This window comes from Amyelois transitella, chromosome 19 (genome assembly GCF_032362555.1).
Source record: "Amyelois transitella isolate CPQ chromosome 19, ilAmyTran1.1, whole genome shotgun sequence".
NCBI lineage: Eukaryota > Metazoa > Arthropoda > Insecta > Lepidoptera > Pyralidae > Amyelois > Amyelois transitella.
The window spans coordinates 7,971,875-7,980,734 of NC_083522.1; the positions used below are offsets into that span (position 1 = coordinate 7,971,875).

Sequence of the window (8,860 nt, forward strand, 5' to 3'; positions counted from 1 at the left end):
TATCGATAGAATCGATGGTATTGATCGAAGTAACTATTGATAGTATCGATAAGCCTATCAATAGGCTAGATGATTGTTGACTATTTATGCATTAATGTTCGCAAACTTTCATGAATTATGCTTGCTATTTGTTAACCATTCTATTAGGGAAACGACAAAGACATTTGAGTGAGATCAGGACAGCAACATATTTTATTTTATTAATAACTTTATTCAGCCTTAATCAGATGTCAATCATGAGATCGAGATACAGATATCGCGGTCCCGTTTCAAGTCATAATAAGAAGCGAAACAGCGATAGTTTTTCGCGCGATAAAAACGGCGTCGCCGTGCCGTACAAAGGAGGCTAGACTTTTGCCAGCATGTAGTCATAATATTAACAACTTTTTTGCTCTTTCAATATTTGAATCTAAGCAGCTAAATTAAAAAAAACAAACAGACAATTATGATAACTAATGTTGCCACTCTATCGATAGTTTTGATCGAAGAAAGTCATACTATCCTTAGCTATTTATGAGCTATCGAAAGCTATTTATGATCGCTAGTATGGTTGCACCAAAACAACAATCAATAGTGTATCTTAACGCTATCGATAGCTGGCTATGGAAAAGCAACACTAGTAGTATGTAGCATGTTTAATACAACACATTGTATGGACGTGGACCGCGTTATCTAGGTGAAACGTTGGACTTGCGCCATGTGACCTTGCCTTTATCTGTCGCCACCACATTCTTCAGGATTTTGGACGCCAATTCTTGAAAGGTATGAGCGCAATCTTGTTACAATTTCACTAGTTATTTCTATATTAGGATTCGACCGCCGATTCTTTGCTCACGTGCGTACCTATTTTGGAATAAAAAGTGCTAAATGTTATTTCAAGTTATTTCTACATTTGTACCGAATTTTATCAAAATCCGTCTAGTCTAAACTTTATAACATTTATTTATTTAAACTTCATTGCACAAAATACAAATGTATAGCACAATTGGAGGACTTAATGCTAGAAGTATTATCTATCAGTCAGCCATTAATATTAGTTGCGAGGATCATCAGAAGATAGTGACAGGTGGATAGCCCGTCGCTCAATCCAATTCAAAGTTCGTACGCCTTTCCCTTTATCGACTTTTACAATCTGAGTGGGAAAAGACGCAAAGCAGCTGACGCACACGATGCTTTTCCTTCGCTTCTAGATCAGCATAGAATCTTGTACTAAATGACTCCCCTTCAATCACCTTTTACGACATCCTTAAAGAAAAGTCCTATTCTTAAGTCCAGGTAACCACACGGCATTTTTTGTTTATTAAAATTCTTAATAGCATGAAGAACTTTTTGTAAATTATATGTTCCCCATATATGTATGTTAAGTGTTTATGTATGTCCTGACCATATTTGACCTAGTCGGGAGTAGTTTAATCAAGATTCAACAAATTAGTTAGCTTGGTTAAAGTTCAAATGAATTTCGCAATAATCTTGTATGTACTAAAGATGTATTTTACATACCACTAGCTTCTACACGCAACTTCTTCCGCGTGGCTTAGTGCCTACAACCTACCTATAATACACTACTACAACCTATAATATACTAATAGTACGTACCTACAACTATTAGAAGCGAAGAAATAATGGAGAATGTGAAAAAATTAGAGGGCTTCAATGATGCCAAAAATAACTATTCCACGCGGACGAAGTCGCGGGCACTACACAGCTGGTTTATAATATAAGTTGTGGTTGGAATTGAAATATTATTCCAAATTCTATGTCTAATTCTAGTTCTATACAAAACATACCTACTTATATTGAATTCTATATTTTTTAAGCTTACAGTGTGATGAAAATGGACACTTCTCAAATCACGCCTACACCTAGCGGAATATTTTATAAATAACATGTCTTGGATAATCATAACATAGTACAATTTGACACGGTCTCATAATAACATGTCAGACTTAAACCCTATCGTTTGTCTTTAAATACAGTTTCTCGCTCATTTTTCTAGAAACATTTAGTCTTCTGATTAGAGATGCAAAATGACACATTCAAAACTTAACGGCATGAAACTGTTTTCTGACGATATTTTGGTCTGCACACGGTTCGACATTAAAATCTTATCTAAATCGGGGGATGAGGCGACAAGGGTTTTAATTATTGAACGAATTGTCGCCAGAAAAGTAGGAGTCCATCCATTGACGAATGGTTAGATGAAAAGTAATTTATGATATAAAACTTTTTACAAAAAATATGGCGTACGGTTTACTGAGCTGACCTGCCGTAGGTCGGTCATAACTGAGTTCATGGTACGAAAAATCATTGTATTTTGATTAAGGTACTGCTTTAAGACGACGTGGTAAGCCTATTTAAATAAAAAAAAACATGTGATCGAACTGTCACAAATAGCACAGGGCAAGAATGAACAGTTTCAGAATCAAATACTTAAAAGCTTGAAGGGATCTTTTATAAATGGAAATAGTGACCAGGACGTCCAGGGCAGACGGCCGCCATTTTGATTCACTTTACTTCCAATTCGGCCTTGGCACTAGTAAGGATTTCGCAAGCAACCACGTGTAAGCTAATATCCGAAGGATTTATCTGAGATGCCTTATTTAGTGGCATTAGACGGATAATAATACATTATCTGTACTTATTGTTTGTGGCAACACGTGCTGTGTTAGATTATTCACAGTTAAATTTTCGCAATGATTTTATCTTATAACCTATTTTTGTTTCAACGGCGGCGTTCAGGAATGCTTTTTATTGCTTTATCATGATCCTAGCTTTAATCTCGGTTACATTCTAACCTCCAGAGAGGATGTGCATGCCCTCTTAGTGGGCCTTCTGACCAAGATCCTTTGACGACGTTGTGGATAGTTGACACAAAGGTCCTCCTCTACGCGTTGCTTACATCAACCTCGTCCGGTGAAAATGCTGCAATGTAATTTGTTCCGCGGCTTCTTCTACACATGCGCTTTGGAAGCGGTAGTAGATATATAGGTATATGACACGAGTACATTAGATTGCGATGATTTTTTTAAGATACTTAATTTTTTTTATAATTATGTTATGGATTCGTTATGCCCAGTAGACACGCAGCTCTCCTTGTTCCTCAAATGCCCCTATAAAGCGGCAGGAATAAATAAAGTAAAGAGATTGGGAAAATAAGATCTTACTGTTCTACTGACAAAACGAAAAAAAATACTCATAAAATTAAATTAGATATAAAAGAAACATTTTTAAACCCGACCATTTTGGTTATCCCCAACAACATAATATTATCGCATTTAAGCTCAACTATCAAAAATATCTGAGAAATGTAAAGTATAAAAATGTAATGTAATGTATGTAATGTACCTACAAATTCTGCCCGCGTACTTTTTTTAGTAAGCGTCTCCGAAAAAGGCTCTTTCCACATAGCACACCTCCGCAATCAAAATTGTCGACCGGATCTCTTTATATTTTATTTGCCATCGCCATATTTTAAACCAACGCATTTCAAAACTGACAAACTCACATTACGACCTTATATTTGTACAGTTTATAAAGATTAAGTACCTATTTCATAAATTCAAAAATGTTCTAGTAAAGTAGCTATTGTAGATGAATTTTTTCACAGCGATAGTTAAAATTATTTAATGCAATAGGTACAGGTATAGGTACTGTTCAGAGAGCTTTGTTGCTCTCTCTCTCTCTCTGCGTGAGATACAAAATAATCCTAGATTTGATGACTTACTTACAGTCTGCTTAATGGTAAGAAAGATGCGGTCCAAGCTCACACTACTCAAATAATCCTATCCTTCAAAAGATAATAACGCGATAAGCTAAGAAAAGAACAAAGCCTAGTTATATTTTTGTTAATTCTTACGAAAACAATGCCCCAGTAAAAAGTCTAGTAATAAGCATTCAGAAAACAAACATTTACCTAGCTACCTGGCCTACTTAGCGTTCTGGAGACCAGGGAAAGCCCTTAACCATAAATCCTAGATTGGGTGAGTCAGGTTTTTTCACGAAGCGACTCCCGTCTGACCTCCGCAACCTTTGCAGGGTAACATCGCTCATATTGGATCACGGTTACACATCCAGTTGCCTGAATATGCAGGTTTCCTCGGGATGTTTTCGCTCATCAAAATATACAAAATAGAGAACAGCCTGTTCCAGTTGCCTGAATATAGAAAACAAACATAACCCTTTTTAAGTCGGGTAAAACCAGTCCAGCCCAGTTACGGAACTTAACGAAACTATGCGCTGGTTGCAACATTATTGCGCTAACATCCTTTTAGTACGCTGCACTAAACATTCCTCCCTTTTTCTGTTTCTTGTAAAGTACAACCATTGGCCTTTCAGACATTTTTCATTATATATGTATGTATGTACAACCATTGTAGGCAAATTACATACATTTATAAACTAGGTTATTATATATTTGAAAATTATGTTAAAAAAACGCTATTTTTTTTAAGGGAACCCTGAACTCTTTTTGTCTTTTCCTTCGCTACATACCTACCTGGATATTTGATTTTTCTCACATGAAAACATCACTTAGGTATCAGGTAGAGATAGAATACATTAAAGATGCAAAAAGAAAAATTATATACTACTCTGTCAAGAAAGTAGCAGGAAAAGATCAATAATACACAAACTGTTTGTTATTCATCCAAATTTATTTTATCACCTTCAAAATATGCTCCTTTAGAAACGATACACTTACGCCAACGAATAATCCAATCATCAAAACATTTTTTAAACGCTGTTTCCGGAATTGAGGTCAGTTCTCGCCGCGAATTCTCTTTTATGTCTTCTACCGATTGAAAACGGGTGCCACGAAGTGGTAATTTGAGTTTAGGAAAAAGAAAAAAGTCGGCTGGAGCCATATCTGGTGAATATGGTGGTTGCTCGATGGTATTTGTTGAGTGTTTGGTTAAAAATTCGTTCACAATGATGGCCTTGTGCGAAGGTGCATTATCATGGTGCAAAATCCAAGAATTTTCTTTCCACAAATCTGGCCTTTTTCGTCGGATTTGCTCTCTTAAACGCCGCATAACACTCAAATAATATTCCTTATTTACCGTTTGACCTTCCGGCAAGAATTCCGAGTGCACAACACCGCGATAGTCAAAGAAAACAGTCAACATGACTTTGACTTTTGAACGACTTTGGCGTGGTTTTTTCGGTTTCGGTTCAGTTGGAAGTAGGGATGTGACATTGCTGATAAAAAATCGATTTTTATATAATCGATTTATTTTTTATGTATGAAAAATCGATTAACAAATAATCGATTTTTCTTAAGAAAATCGATTTTTCTTAAGAAAATAATCGATTTTATTATATTGATAGATTTTTCCTAATTTTTCAATTTATGTCAAAATAAACGCCATATAAATTATATCAATAGATTTATTCATTAAAAATAAACAATAGAAACAGTAAGTTCTTATATAATCAACACAAATTAAAGTTTTTAACAATCAAGTTTGAAAAATGAAGTTTCAGCAACGAATAATGAATAAAATATCAACCGAATGTCGGTAAAATACTGTTCATCGACTAATTCCATCTAGAGAATGTTTGATTAAATAAATAAATAAATATAAATGTATGCGAGACAAATTACACAGATTGAGTTTGCCTCGAAGTAAGTTCGAGACTTGTGTTACGAGATGCTAACTCAACGATACTATATTTTTTTAATAAATACTTATATAGATAAACATCCAAGACCCAAGCCAATCAGAAAAAGTTCTTTTCTCATCATGCCCTGACCGGTATTCGAACCCGGGACCTCAGATGTCACAGACAAGCGTACTACCGCTGCGCCACAGAGGCCGTCTATAAAGTAAATTAATCATCTAAACTGTTTTAAGAGCACAGAAAGAATGCACAGATGGCGTTAATGTAATATTATGGAGCTATGATAGTATTCTTTGGCAGTTCGCGTTCCGGGCTCCAAGCCAGAAGACAAAAACGTAATGTCGGAGTGCATTTATTGTATGATTATAAAAATCGATTTTTAATCGATTATTAATTTAAAAAAAATCACGTAAAAAAATCGATTTTTACTTAAAAAAATCGATTTTTAATCGATTTTTTCCATAATCGATTTTTTTTTCACATTCCTAGTTGGAAGGCGCCACTCCGAAGCTTGTTGACTAGTTTACATGTCAAACTCGTAAACCCACGTCTCGTCACCAGTAACAATGCGTTTCATGAATGTTGGGTCGGAATTGACTCGTTCTAGCATGTCCTCAGCGACTCTCATGCGATTGAGTTTTTGAAAAAAATTCAGGTCTTTTGGGACTAGCCGAGCGGCAACATGTTTCATACCCAAATTATTAGTTAAAATGGTACGGATCAACTCGTGAGATACAGAAAGTTCGGTGGCTATCTCTCTCAAAGTTGAATGAGGATTTTCAGTCACTATTTCCTTCACTTTTGCGATGTTAACTTCAGTTGCAGACGTTGATGGCCTACCAGAGCGAGGCAAATCTTCCATTACATCTCGACCGCTTTTGAACGCTTTGTACCACTCATAAGCACGAGTTTTTGATAAAGTCGATTCACCGTAAGCCTTCTGTAACATTTTCAGTGACTCCGAACACGATATTCCATTGGCAATGCAAAATTTAAGACAAACTCTTTGTTCGATTTTTTTATCCATTGTGAAATTAGCAATACACACTAGATATGATAATACTAAAAATAGCACTGTATTTAATGTAAACAACAGATGCAACTCAAACTCCGCGCCAAAATGGAAAACAGTTGTGCCAATCTAACAACAACAAAAAAAACAAAAATTTGAATTTGGAACCATAAATAAATAATCCATTCCCGATACTTTCTTGACAGAGTAGTATACCTAAAACATACACATTCCCTCCAAAAAGAAAAACAATAGGGGTTCTATTTTCAAATTAAGCGATGAGGCCGCGTTCACAATTAACAATTAATTGGACATTTGAGTGACGAACAAGTTTCCGAGGAATGAATGACTGTCACTTTGCTTTATTTGCGTGTGAATCCGATCCATTGTAGAATAGGGTTATCAATTTTCTTTTCTAATTTACAAATTTACAAAAAATATCTACTGACAAAGCCAACAAACAGTCTTGAAAAGACTGATAGACCACGATCAGCTGTTTGGCCAAATGATAGAATTTTAGATTCATATAATGGCTGCACTTTCAGGTGTCAATGTACAATAGTATAGGAACCACGGACCAGAATTTCGAAAAATATTGTGAGAAGATCTAACAAAGTTCAGCAAAGATTAAGTTGAATTTCTCGCATTTTTGTAAGTTTTATCACTGATTAGGTTGAATATGATATTACCTGGAGAAGTTATGAATTCTGATAATTAAAAAATGCCTTACTGTTAACGATCTTTCGTTAGTAAAGCATTTGGTTTTATACACTCATAAAAATAAACAGCGTTGAAATGCAACTTTTAACATCGCATCGCTCTCAACTTTAAGTGTCAGGAAATTTAAATTTACTATTGCATTTGGTAATAAAATATAAGAATGCTGGTTTTATCTCATTATTTTACAGATGTATCCGCCTGCGAATCAGAGCATTAACTCGTTAACAAACGTACCTTAATTGATATTAGGTAATGTTGGTATACATGAAATACTTGATTTAATTGATGTTTACCTATGTTTTTTAGATTAGCTACTTGATGGAGGTTTTAATTTGACGTCGTAAAAGATGCGAGTCAACGAAGAACGGGCAAAATGGAGGGATATGACGAAAACCGAACTCCGGGCTTCGAAGTTCAACCATCTACCGTGGCAAGAATTTGGGTTAACGTGATCACCTGATTTCAAGTAGTTACTTAAAATTTTTAACTTCGTGTAAAAACACTAAGGCATTGTGTTACATTTAAGTAAAGATAAACTTGTATGCGACAACCCTAATGGCGAGTTAAAATCGCTAGCAAAGGAACTTCCCGCGATCCCGCGTCTAATTATCCGACTAATCTGTTACGCAACGCATTTACTTGAAAATGTTTGATCAAGAAAGTCAGTCAATAGTTAGAACAATTGCCATTGCGGTAGACCACTTGACGGGTCCAATTTATTTTTGATAACCGCGAATTTGGCTTCGGAGAAAATAGAACAGTCGATGGCACAAAACCTGACCACCGAAAGTTTTCTCGACTAAGAACTTTTCTTTCTACTGAATTAAAATTTATGTTCCTGTCGCAGAGTTTTCCCTTCCCTTTCTTCAAGGTTTCTAAAATAGGTTAGGTGATATTTCAATATCACCGAGAATAAGCGTATTTTAAAGCATGCCCGAAAATTACTTTTTTTAATTAAATATTTTTCCAAAATCTAAATATCCAAAATTCATGAAAGATGGAGTAGTAAACAGTGGAACACCTCTACAAAGAGAGTCTGCTGATTTATATGTGTTTAAAATATTTCTATTGCACTGATTGAGAACTACTTACTTTACGACAGATGGTGTCTCCAAAATGTAACTTCACTGAACACACACTTCACACCAAAGCACAAAAAATAAAATAAGTTCTGCACATTTTTATAAAATAAAAAATAACCACCAATGGCAACACAAGAATATTCAAAAATACTTTGAATGTTACTGGCTGGTAATTTTATCTGCACAAAGTTTGAATTTCGAAACCAGCGAAAAGGCGCGAAGAATTTAATCGATTAATTTCTATCAAAAATTGCGAGAGTGCAAACGAGAAATTTTAAAATTACATCAACATTATATTCTTCTGAGTATTTCTTTAAGTTTTTGTGGTTATTTATTTGGATAGCCGGTAAAGAGTGTCATACTAATGCGGGCCGCGCGGAGTCGTGTGTTGCATAAGATTGCGCGCGGGTTTACGAAGCCAGTTGAC

At 35.2% G+C, this 8,860-nt stretch overlaps 1 protein-coding gene across 1 annotated transcript in view; it reads right to left on the minus strand.

Moving 5' to 3' along the window:
• Positions 1 to 8,790, minus strand: part of LOC106132630 (uncharacterized) — a 51,720-nt gene extending 42,930 nt beyond the window's left edge. The window contains exon 1 of the mRNA XM_013332086.2: positions 8,444 to 8,790. The gene's annotated coding sequence lies outside the window, so the exon portion shown is untranslated. The remainder of the gene's footprint in view (positions 1 to 8,443) is intronic.
• Positions 8,791 to 8,860: the final 70 nt, after the last annotated feature.